This window comes from Schistocerca americana, chromosome X (genome assembly GCF_021461395.2).
Source record: "Schistocerca americana isolate TAMUIC-IGC-003095 chromosome X, iqSchAmer2.1, whole genome shotgun sequence".
Classification (NCBI taxonomy): domain Eukaryota; kingdom Metazoa; phylum Arthropoda; class Insecta; order Orthoptera; family Acrididae; genus Schistocerca; species Schistocerca americana.
This window is the reverse complement of record NC_060130.1, coordinates 323,059,504-323,072,915: the sequence shown is the minus strand read 5'-3', so window position 1 is coordinate 323,072,915 and position 13,412 is coordinate 323,059,504.

Genomic DNA, 13,412 nt, shown 5'->3' with positions numbered 1-13,412 from the left:
ACAATGATCTGTGCCACTAGGCAACAATCGTCCTACAGTGGTCTTAGGAGCATTGTATCGAACTCACATTGATGTCTTGGGTAATATGAACTCGATGGCACAAAGCACGGTCCCGTAATGTACCTGATGTTTGCGCAGACATCTGCTGCCATTTACCATCGACAATCTGCCAATGAATTTTGGAATCTATGCACAATCTTACCTTATTAACTACTTACATTACAAAATACAGTCTTTTGGCACTCAGTAAAGTTTAATTACGAGCGGGTTGTCTCCACCATTGCAGTAAATTATTCAGTTTAGTAACTGCTCTGCCTTATCTGTTTAAATAATTATAGTTAATTTCTGCCTCGCCCATTTCTCCCTCTCGCTATCCCTAAATGAAATGCGAAGTAAGCTTATATGGTCTAGTATAAAGTACCTTCTGCCATGGCTTCATAGTAATTCGCAAACTAATAATGTAGAAAATCCAAACTGGAGTAGTAAAATTAAGTTCATTACAGTGCATGAGGCAATGGAAAATAATTATGTAGTAATAACTTCGACAGTTTTACAGATTTCAGCTCACTCAGGGAAGGGTAATAATGAATAGGACGATAGGTTGGCAAAAGACGCTTCAGATAAAAGAATTCTGCGACATATTACAAATCTACACTCAGATGTTGTATCATGAATGAAAAAACATGCTCGAGAATGTTGGAAAGAAAATTGGAGACACTTTAGTGCTCTCAGAGAGGGCTTATCTACTCAGACTCGTTTTTGTGTAAATTCACAAGGTGAATGGAACAACTATTCTTCACGTTCTAAGTAGGGAAATGATTTTTTGTGTTGCATCATTCTTCTGACTGGTTTCATGCGGCTCGCCATGCATTTCTCTCATGTGCAAAGCTTTTCATCTTACAGTAGCACTAGAACCCAACGTCCTGAATTATTTGTTGGATATTGCCAATACCCGTCTTCCGCTAGCGATTTTATCCTCTTCAGCTGCCTAAAGTACCGTGGAAAATATTCCTTGACGTGTTAACACATTTCATCATCCTGTCCCTTCTTTTGTCGGTATTTTCCATACGTTGCTGCCTCTGTTGCTTATTTTATCAGTCCACTTACTGTTTAAAATCCTTTAAAGCACCGCATTTCAGACGCTTCGATTCTCTTCTCTTTCGGTTTCCCCCACAGTCCACGATTCACTTCCTACAAATCTGTGCTCCAATCGTACATTCTCAGAAATGTCTTCCTCAGATTAAGGCCGATGTTTGATACTAGTAGACGTACGAAGGCTATTCGGAAAGGAAATTCCGATCGGTCGCGAAAGAGAAACCACTGTGAAAATCCGATGAAGCTTCCACAGATGTGTTGGTTGTGCCTCTAATATGCCAGTCGATCGCATCACGTAGCTGTTTTCGGTTCTGAGTGGACAGTTAACACGTAAAGATGCATACGAAATAGCGTCTCCCGACAATTATGAGGGCCTGCTGAGAGATCTCGCCTCATGTCATACAGCCCACATAATACAACTGTCATGCCAGTTCCTTCCACATGACAATTCGGCCGCACTATGCAGGAGCAATTAAAAGTGCTCCTGCAGCGTTTTCGATGGGAAGTGTTTGATCATCCACTATACAGCCCGTAACTGGCTGCTCCAGAGTTTCATCTCTGCTCACAAGAACTGCTGGCTTTGAAGACCACATTTTGGCACAGTGAACGAGCTGCAGATCAGCGTAGAGTATTGGCGGAAAACTCAGGCGGCTGTCTTCTATGACGAGAGTATTGGAAATTTGACACAAAAAATGTCTAAGTCGGGGCGGCGACTATGTAGAGAATTATCTAGAAGGTACAGTTAAGTGTTGCAAATAAAACAGTTTGATTTTCACAGTGTCTTCCATTTCGCGACCGATCGTAATTTACTTTCCAAATAGCACTCGTATTTTTGCCAGGAGTACTGTCTTTGCCTGTGCTACGCTTTTTATGCATCGTTCATCATGTGTCATTTTTCTTTCGAGGGAGCACAATTCTTCAACTTTGTCCACTTCGTGGTAACCTTATTCCTGTTGCTCTTCATTACTTTGGTCTTTCTCCGCGGCTCGTGGTCTTGCGGTAGTGTTCTCGCTTCCCGCGCACGGGGTCCCGGGTTCGATTCCCGGCGGGGTCAGGGATTTTCTGTGCCTCGAGATCACTGGGCGTGTCTTTCATCATCATTTCATCCTCATTCACTCGCAAGTCGCCGTAGTGGCGTTAAAGAACCGTCCCGCCAGGGGTCTCCCGGGCACCAATGCCATACGCTCATTACTCATTCATTACTTTGGTCTTTCTTCCACTTCCTTTCGATACATGAAGATAATAAGAAACGATCAATGAAGAAATATTGGGGTTTAACGTTCCGTCGACAACGCGGTAAATGGAGACGGGACAGACATAGTTTGAGGAAGGAAATGGGTCGTTTGCTTTTCTAAGGAGTAATTCAGTCAGTCGTTTTAAGTGATTCAGGGAAACAACGAAAGTCCTAGATCGTGATGGCAGGAAGGGGGTCCAATATGCTAACCACTGCGTCACCTCATTAAGTCAATAAAGCAAGCTAAGAGATCAGGAATACAAACATCTTCCGTTGTTTCTAACGTCGTATTCGGGTACTATACGCGCACACCAGACAGATACAAAAGTTTAACGTGTCGTATTTAGTTTATCATGTGGCTGGTTTTACGTTCTCAGTATCTCACTCCGTTAGTACTTGTCACAGGGTAATTACAGCTTTGAAGTCTTGAAACAGTTTTAAGTCTTGAAACAGTCCATGCCACGACAGCGAGTTGCTCAATAACACGAGCATTCTTTTCGTTTTGCGGTGGGGTAGTAAAGGAAATATTAGGGAACGTGTCGCCACTATTTCCTCCATCTTACTAGTTACCGATGGATCGGGCTAGCCATGCCCGGAAGCACAGAACTTCATGCTCCCGTGATAATAACAAATGTCAGAGTTCAGCATCTGAGCTATTGTGAATAGTGGTTGCCACACGAACAGAGAACAAATCGGTGGCAAGTAGTTTACGTAATTCAGCTGCCCTAAGTGGGGTTAGCTGTCTCGACGATCTAGTGCTAGCCTTGGACGTCAACGGAAATTGACACCTACATCGACATCCGCGTAGCACAATTTACATTGAAATTGCAGACGACCGGAAATTGGAGTTGGAGCATTCCGAACGGTCGCCGGGGCGCTGCAGCGATCACCTCCTCCACCGAGCTGCTCTCGCCTGCACCCACAATATAAAAACTCTCACCTTGAGTTGGCCTATCATGAGTTTCTCATAATTCCCAGGAAGCAGCAACTGCTGAACGACGTCATAAATAGGCTCTAAACCCTAGGTAAATTGAGTACAAAACTTACTTCATCATTTTTCAAAATAATTGATTTAAGAGAAGGTCGAGTAGTATCAAACCGCAGACTGCGGTGGACCAGATGTGCTTCTAAACTATATCGCTACAGAAAGCACCTAAAACGCCACTGCAGTGTGGACTATGAAAGTGCAAGACCGCTCATGTGATTTCAAATTTAAAGTAAGTGTGTTTCGAGGAAGCAATAGATTATCTGTTCTTAGAAAGTTTTTCGGTTCACAAACTTAAGTTTGGAGATTGTGTTTTGTTTTCAAGTATGTAATATTTTAGTATATCTTTAGATAAAACTGGTGTTATTATCTATATTATAGGCTGTGAAAATGCCTAGTACAAATAATAATGGAGGGAATGTTAAACTACCACAGCAGTACTTTAGGGTTGTACACGACTAAACAGTTTCGCTTTGTACTGTAGAAAATAGATACTATAAAAACTTAAATTTCTACATGGGATGCAAATAACATGAAAGAGGCGGTAGAAAAAGTCACCACTCTCAAAATGAAAGAGAAATATATTCCATTCCAAGAAGTACACTCCTGGAAATTGAAATAAGAACACCGTGAATTCATTGTCCCAGGAAGGGGAAACTTTATTGACACATTCCTAGGGTCAGATACATCACATGATCACACTGACAGAACCACAGGCACATAGACACAGGCAACAGAGCATGCACAATGTCGGCACTAGTACAGTGTATATCCACCTTTCGCAGCAATGCAGGCTGCTATTCTCCCATGGAGACGATCGTAGAGATGCTGGATGTAGTCCTGTGGAACGGCTTGCCATGCCATTTCCACCTGGCGCCTCAGTTGGATCAGCGTTCGTGCGGGACGTGCAGACCGCGTGAGACGACGCTTCATCCAGTCCCAAACATGCTCAATGGGGGACAGATCCGGAGATCTTGCTGGCCAGGGTAGTTGACTTACACCTTCTAGAGCACGTTGGGTGGCACGGGATACATGCGGACGTGCATTGTCCTGTTGGAACAGCAAGTTCCCTTGCCGGTCTAGGAATGGTAGAACGATGGGTTCGATGACGGTTTGGATGTACCGTGCACTATTCAGTGTCCCCTCGACGATCACCAGTGGTGTACGGCCAGTGTAGGAGATCGCTCCCCACACCATGATGCCGGGTGTTGGCTCTGTGTGCCTCGGTCGTATGCAGTCCTGATTGTGGCGCTCACCTGCACGGCGCCAAACACGCATACGACCATCATTGGCACCAAGGCAGAAGCGACTCTCATCGCTGAAGACGACACGTCTCCATTCGTCCCTCCATTCACGCCTGTCGCGACACCACTGGAGGCGGGCTGCACAATGTTGGGGCGTGAGCGGAAGACGGCCTAACGGTGTGCGGGACCGTAGCCCAGCTTCATGGAGACGGTTGCGAATGGTCCTCGCCGATACCCCAGGAGCAACAGTGTTACTAATATGCTGGGAAGTGGCGGTGCGGTCCCCTACGGCACTGCGTAGGATCCTACGGTCTTGGCGTGCATCCGTGCGTCGCTGCGGTCCGGTCCCAGGTCGACGGGCACGTGCACCTTCCGCCGACCACTGGCGACAACATCGATGTACTGTGGAGACCTCACGCCCCACGTGTTGAGCAATTCGGCGGTACGTCCACCCGGCCTCCCGCATGCCCACTATACGCCCTCGCTCAAAGTCCGTCAACTGCACATACGGTTCACGTCCACGCTGTCGCGGCATGCTACCAGTGTTAAAGACTGCGATGGAGCTCCGTATGCCACGGCAAACTGGCTGACACTGACGGCGGCGGTGCACAAATGCTGCACAGCTAGCGCCATTCGACGGCCAACACCGCGGTTCCTGGTGTGTCCGCTGTGCCGTGCGTGTGATCATTGCTTGTACAGCCCTCTCGCAGTGTCCGGAACAAGTATGGTGGGTCTGACACACCGGTGTCAATGTGTTCTTTTTTCCATTTCCAGGAGTGTATATTAGGTGGTAGACTTAAAGCTTTACGGGAGAGAAAAGAGGTGGCTATGAAACCTATTTTAGGAAATAATATGTTTTTTTCCGAGAATATATAGTGATGTACAGGAAACAATGTTGTACGACGAATGAAACCTTCGAAGAAGACCGGTTTCAGTAGCGCATTTTTGAGACTTATATTCATAATAATTGTGCCATATAGAGCTGAACATTCTTTGTTATATGTCATCATCATCATAATTTAAGACTGGTTATGCCTTTCAGCGCTCAGTCTGGAGCATAGCACCCCTAAAAAAATTGCTCCATGATCCCCTATTCAGTGCTACCATTGGTGCCTCTTCTGATGTTAAACCTATTACTTCAAAATCATTCTTAACCGAATCCAGGTACCTTCTCCTTGGTCTGCCCCGACTCCTACTACCCATGAGTCTCTTGGGTAACCTTGCTTCTCCCATGCGTTTAACATGACCCCACCATCCAAGCCTGTTGGCCCTGACTGCTACATCTATAGAGTTCATTCCCAGTTTTTCTTTGATTTCCTCATTGTGGACACCCTCCTGCCATTGTTCCCATCTACTAGTACCTGCAATCATCCTAGCTACTTTCATATCCATAACCTCAACCTTGTTGATAAGGTAACCTGAATCCACCCAGCTTTCGCTCCCATACAACAAAGTTGGTCGAAAGATTGAACGGTGCACAGATAACTTAGTCTTGGTACTGACTTCCTTCTTGCAGTAGAGAGTAGATCGTAGCTGAGCGCTCACTGCATCAGCTTTGCTACACCTCGCTTCCAGTTCTTTCACTATGTTGCCATCCTGTGAGAATATGCATCCTAAGTACTTGAAACCGTCCACCTGTTCTAACTTTGTTCCCCCTATTTGGCACTCAATCCGTTAATTTTTCTTTCCCACTGACATTACTTTCGTTTTGGAGATGCTAATCTTCATACCATAGTCCTTACGTTTCTGATCTAGCTCTGAAATATTAGTTTGCAAACTTTCAATCGAATCTGCCATCACAACTAAGTCATCCGCATATGCGAGACTGCTTATTTTGTGTTCACATATCTTAATCTCACCCAGCCAGTCTATTGTTTTCAACATATGATCCATAAATAATATGAACAACAGTGGAGACAGGTTGCAGCCTTGTCTTACCCCTGAAACTACTCTGAATCATGAACTCAATTTACCGTCAACTCTAACTGCTGCCTGACTATCCATGTAGAGACCTTTAATTGCTTGCAAAAGTTTCCCTCGTATTCCATAATCTCGTAGAACAGACAATAACTTCCTCCTAGGAACCCGGTCATATGCCTTTTCTAGATCTATAAAGCATAGATACAATTCCCTGTTCCACTCATAACACTTCTCCATTATTTGCCGTAAGCTAAAGATCTGGTCCTGACAACCTCTAAGAGGCCTAAACCCACACTGATTTTCATCCAATTGGTCCTCAACTAATACTCGCACTTTCCTTTCGACAATACCTGAGAAGATTTTACCCACAACGCTGATTAAAGAGATACCTCTGTAGTTGTTACAATCTTTTCTGTTTCCATGTTTAAAGATTGGTGTGATTACTGCTTTTGTCCAGTCTGATGGAACCTGTCCTGACTCCCAGGCCATTTCAATTATCCTGTGTAGCTATTTTAGACCTGACATTCCACTGCATTTGATGAGTTCCGACTTAATTTCATCCACCCCAGCTGCTTCATTGCACTGCAATCTATTGACCATTTTCTCCACTTCCTCAAATGTGATCCTATTTCCATCGTCATTCCTATCCCATTCTACCTTGAAATCTGAAAAATTACTGATCGTATTTTCACCTACATTGAGCAACTATTCAAAATATTCCCTCCATCTGCCCAAGGAATCCACAGGATTCACCAGCAGTTTTCCTGACATGTCCAAAATACTTGTCATTTCCTTCTTACCTCCCATTTGAAGACTGCTAATTACACTCCAGAATGGTTTTCCAGCAGCTTGACCCATAGTCTCCAACCTGTTTCCAAAGTCTTCCAAAGATTTCTTCTTGGATTCTACAATTATCTGTTTGGCTTTGTTTCTTCCTTCAACATAACTTTCTCTGTCTACCTGAGTTCTAGTATGTAGCCATTTTGTATAGGCCTTCTTTTTCCTTTTACAGGCTGCCTTGACTGTGTCATTCCACCAAGCTGTTTACTTCATCCTACTTTTACACACTACTGTTCCAAGACATTCTTTAGCCACTTCTAGTACTGTGTCCCTGTACCTTGTCCATTCCATTTCCAATGACTGTAATTGACTACATTCAACTAACTGGTACCTTTCTGAGATCTCTGGTATGTACTTGTGCCTGATTTCCTTATCCTGAAGTTTCTCCACTCTTATCATCCTACATATGGACCTGACCTCCTGCACTTTCGGCCTCACAATTCCAATTTCACTGCAGATTAAATAATGATCAGTGTCATCAAAGAATCCCCTGAATACACGCGTGTCCCTCACAGCCTTCCTGAATTCCTGATCTGTTATTATATAGTCAATGACAGATCTGGTTCCCCTGCCTTCCCAAGTATACCGGTGAATGATCTTATGTTTAAAAAAGGAGTTTGTGATTACTAAGCCCATACTGGCACAGAAATCCATGAGTTGTTTCCCGTTCCTGTTGACCTCCATATCCTCTCCAAATTTACCCATAACCTTTTCATACCCTTCTGTTCGATTTCCAATCCTGGCGTTAAAATCACCCATGAGCAGAACACTGTCCTTGTCCTTTACTCTAACAACTACATCACTGAGTGCCTCATAAAAACTATCCATCTTATCTTGATCTGTCCCTTCACAATGCGAATATACTGACAAAATTCTAATTTTCTTGCTAGACACTGTCAAATCTATCGACATCAGTCGTTCGTTTACATACCTTATTGCAACTACACTGGGTTCCATTTCTTTCCTGATGTAAATCCCTACACCCCATTGTGCTATTCCTGCTTTGACTCTTGACAGGTAGACCTTGTATTCTCCCACTTCCTGTTCTTTCTCACCCCTTACCCGAATGTCACTAACAGCTAAAACGTCCAGCCCCATCTTACTTGCAGCCTCTGCCAGCTCGACCTTCTTCCCAGAGTAGCCCCCATTGATATTAATAGCTCCCCATCTCATTACCATTTGTTTGCCAAGTCGTATCTTAGGAGTCCCTGGTTTGTCAGTAGATGTGGGACTCCGTCACCTCCAAAGGTCCGAGGCATTTTGCTCTGATTGTTGCCAGCATCATATTTAAAGTACCAGGGAAGCAGGTTGCTAGCCTTTCTTGCCCCGAGTCCCATTGGGTTTTACCCCTAACGGCTGAGGGACTAACCGGTGGATCTGGTAGTCTTTGCCGTATGAGCACAAAGGTGACCACGACTCAGAATATGTCCGAGATGCCCAGCCTTATTCCAAAGTAACTGGAATTCTGACTGTCGGGACCACTCACTTGGCCACTCATACGTTGCCCGTGGTTCATGAACTAGGACATGACTACAGGAACCCACACCATGAAACTAATATTTTGATATCACTCTGTTCTGTTCTAAGCTTTAACTTAGTAATGTTTTTAAGGATTTTTGTTTATTTGAATCAAAAAATGGTTCAAATTGCCCTAAGCACTATGGGACTTAACATCTGAGGTCATCAGTCCCCTAGACTTAGAACTACTTAATCCTAATTAACCTAACTAACCTAAGGACATCACACACATCCATGACCGAGGCAGGATTCGAACCTGCGACCGTAGCAGCAGCGCGTTTCCGGACTGATGGCCCTAGAACCGCTCGGCCACAACGACCGGCTTGTTTGAATCAATTTTCTCCACACGTGGAAACTTGGTACTAAGATGTATAAATTTTACTTACTTTATTTTAATGTTTATAACGATTATGGTCCAGCTAAAATCTTTTTGTAACAAAAATGATTTTTTGCACTCCTCGTAATATCATGCCCGACACAAATAAAAATTTTTAAGTACCAAAATTCCAAAGGTTGTAAAAAGTAAAAAATGTCAACAAACATATGTTCTTACGACATTCAGTTTTATAAATCTGTTAAGTAACCGATCATAGAGTGGTTTAATGTGAAGAATGTTCCAGAACAACCTTCGCAGAATGCATAATTTCGTAAACACTTACGCATCCTATACTAGTTGCCCTTCACCTAACACTTTTGTTTAAAAGGAATACAATCCTTCTTAGAACTATTGTTCTTTTAACGTAGCTACAATCAAGTACATTCTAAATTAACATAAATGTAAGTATTTTCGGGAAAAGTGTATTACTGTGTTTTCATTGTGTGCTTTTTCACATTGAAATCACTGGTAAACCAGCGATTCTTCCCTTTTTGTGGTGCTCCGCAAAACAGAGTTTATTGTTCATGCAGAATCCAGCACCTTGTATCTGGCACATCCATATGGTATGACGAGGGTGTGTCACTGTGCTGCAGAATGCACGGCTTCTCGATGTTACTAGGCAGGCATATTTCCTGCTCCGATTACCCGTTTAGCTTGTGGGATGGATAATTTGTTACAACTGATGCGTACTGCTATTTTGGCTCTAGCTGTCGGCGAATACATTGATGACCAGCAGATCTTGCAATTACGTCACCTTTAAACGCCTTCATACTCATTCTTTCTTTTACACTGATTTCGCTGAAGATCATGCTGGTATTTGCTAGACTCATATCGAGGAAATGTCACATTATGTGGTTTCTGCCATTTCGCTTTCACTGTCGCTGTCTGGATTGATCTCTTAGCAATTCGTAAAGTTGCTGATATAGCATGTCACTGGTCATGTCAGCAACACCCTGACTGCATGATTCCATTGCTGAGACGAGCTCAATCGCCCCTCACTTGGCCGTGTTATAGAATGAGTTTTTATGACTTTTAGCACACAAAACGTAACTTTAAAAATACAGTAACACGTACCATTTACAAAAAAACTGAAGTTCTTTGAACTATATTATCACAAACATGAAACAACTTACAGAGAGAGGAGAATACTTTTTACACTCACTTATGGAGAAAAAGAAGTTCTGGATATCAGAACTAATCTTGTGGATGTCATGATTAGAAGAATACAGGATATAAAGGAAATAAAAGGCTCCATTCCAAATATTAGAGGCTGAGAAACCTGATAACGAAGACATCTTGAGTTCTCCTTTTCATGCACTATTTGTTTCTTGCTGACTAGTTTTCCATAGAATATAATTCAATTTTATGTTATCTAAAGATAACATTCGTCATTTCTTTTACAGAAATAATGCCAATTTTAAGTTACCTGTAACATAAAAAAGAGTAAGAGAATAAGACGGATGTGTTACTACACTTTTTGCCGCTATTGATTGTGACAATAATTCTAAACTTACAATGTTTTACCAAAAATAATATCTCAATACTATAACGGATAACTTCTACGTCCAGTATCCATTGTTATGGAAACACATGTTTGGATAATTATTAGAAAGAAAGACTTCGTTAGTTTCTAGGATGTAAAGAGAAGGCCAAGAAATTCAGAAACACGAGAAAAACTTCAACAGAAAAAAAGAAGGATTTAAATTAGACATGTTGTGGGCCTTACTGTTAAACAAAGCAAACGGCACCAACTCCGCGCTAATACAATGTCCTTCACACAATACGGAGAGACTCCGCGATATCTGCTAGTGGTCGGACGTCGTCGTTACTCGATAACTGGGCGGTTACATATGAGCAGCATAAATCAGAAATGAGCTCCGTATACTTGCCTTAAGCTCACCAGTGTGTTCTATGACTTAATCTCCGAACTCGCAGGGCCCACGAGAAATGCGGGACCTGCAACGAACTTTTGATGTCATACTGGTCACCTGGTGTACCATACTTCACGACCGCTCGGCTCCGTGTAGGGCCCACGGGAATTCAATATGTCAATGAAAAGGTAGCCACTAAATATCTTAACTTCGGTGTGTGCTGTCGAGAACTTGCATACTCTTAAAGGCGCAGTGAAAAATTATTAAACTCCTCTGAAATAATTACTCGCTCCCCGCCGGAGACGTGAGCCGAGACCTGCAATGTCACGTGCTGTGGCTTGTCTTTCTCGTGATCCTCGCGAACTCACCGTCTCTGCACCCTCGGAGAATCGACTCGTGGTTCTACTGATACTCATTTATTAGAAAACTCGTCACGTTAGTCAATTTTTGGGTACCCATGGACAATACCAGCGTAGCAAGGACAGCGAATACGTAAGTCTGCAGGTATAACTGACAAGTCGCGGCATTGCCGCTACGTACTCAACGGTTGGGCATGACGATTATTGTACTCGTACACCTACGCAATAACCGGCTGGGTAAGAGTGAACATTATGTGTGTGTGTGTGTGTGTGTGTGTGTGTATGAGTACGCGCGCGTGTGTGGGTATGTGGAAGTATGTATGTATTTGTATGTGCTTAAATATATGAAACATTTTTAAGATTGCTGTAAATTTATATTAATGTTTAACTTCTGTTCAGAAAGTGTCTAACAATAGAATGAAACAGGAATTGGCTCAGTTTTGAGCTAAGGGGAAGAGACTGGAAAGTAGTGACAATAAATATATGTGACTTAAAGACCGATTACCGGATTTACATCCACATAAACAAATACACATACACCACTCCGCGGGGCACTTTTGTGTTACTTTGACACTTTGTACAATTTCTGATAACTCGCTTTTCCTTCCATCCGGAAATAGAGCGAGGGAAAATCTTTTCCTTTATGCCACCGTAAAAGTTCTAATCTCTTGAATTTTCTCTTTACGGTCACTGGCAAGTTGAAGTTGGAAGCAAAAGATTCGTTCAGCAGTCTCTTGCAAATGCTCGTTCTCTAATAGCTGTTCAGTAGCGTTTTCAGAAAAGCTTCCCACCAAGTATCCCAATCTGAGTTCACAGAACATTCCTCTAACACTCGAGCAGATCAGCCCGATCGCTAACAAATCTACCAGCAAGCCTCTGAAATGGTTCGATTTCTCCCTTTAATCAGAACTGGTGGGGGATCCCAAATGCTCTAGCATTACGCAGGAAGAGATCGCACAAGCGTCGTGTATGCGATCTCCCTTGCAAGTGCTCTCGCTTTTCTAAAACTCTCCCAATCATCTGTTGTCGATCATTTGCCTTCCTTATAGCTGACATGTATATATTCCATTTCATGTCCTTTTGCAGAATTATGCCTGGATATTTAACTGACGTGACGGAGAGAGTAGTGCACCATTATCACAGTATACAAACTTTACATACTTTTTTTCATCAAACACAATGCGGTGTTTGTTTGTGAGTCTGTGCTAGGCATTTACTGATTTGTCTAAATCTTGTTGTTTCAGTTATATTTTTAAACATTTCTTTAATCTGGCAATGTTAGGATTTTACTCAGAAATATGAATCATTTTCTTTTCTAAAATTTAAGTCGAACTGCATGTTGTAAAAGGAGATCCATTTGCTGTTATTGCATTGACGGAACCCTATTACGGAGTGAAAATTCGCCTAAGTAGCCGAAGTCAATGATGCATGCCTATGCGGTGGCGTTCGAGTTGGAGGTACTCACTGAGAAAGGTGGCGCAGTGGTTAACACACTAGATTAGCATTCAGAGGAGGACGGTTCAAACGCGCGTGCGGCCATCCTGATTAAGTTTTCCGTGATTTTCCTAAATCGTTCAGGCAAATGCCGGCATGGTTCCTTTGATAGCGCACGACCGGTTTTCTATCCCTCCCTAATACTAGTTTGTGTCCGCGGCTCCGGGGCGTCTCCTCCTCCATCGGGAGTAAGCTGGTTCGAAATCTGGTGGTGATTGAAATTTTCGCTGCCTTTATTTGGCCGGCAAGAGGAGTAGAGCTGGTGTCACCAAATTCCTGATTACTAGTTTTCGCGCCAATGTCCCGGATTAAATTCCAAACCTCTCTGCAATGTTTGATGAAATGAGGGCTAGTTACACTGTTGATAGTGGGCCGTCCGTCGGATTGGGACATTGAGCTCGGCTGCCCCCTTGGCGGTGTTCGAGAGGAGTAGGCAATGTTCCGTCACCGAACCTTCTCCTTTCTATCGTTACTAT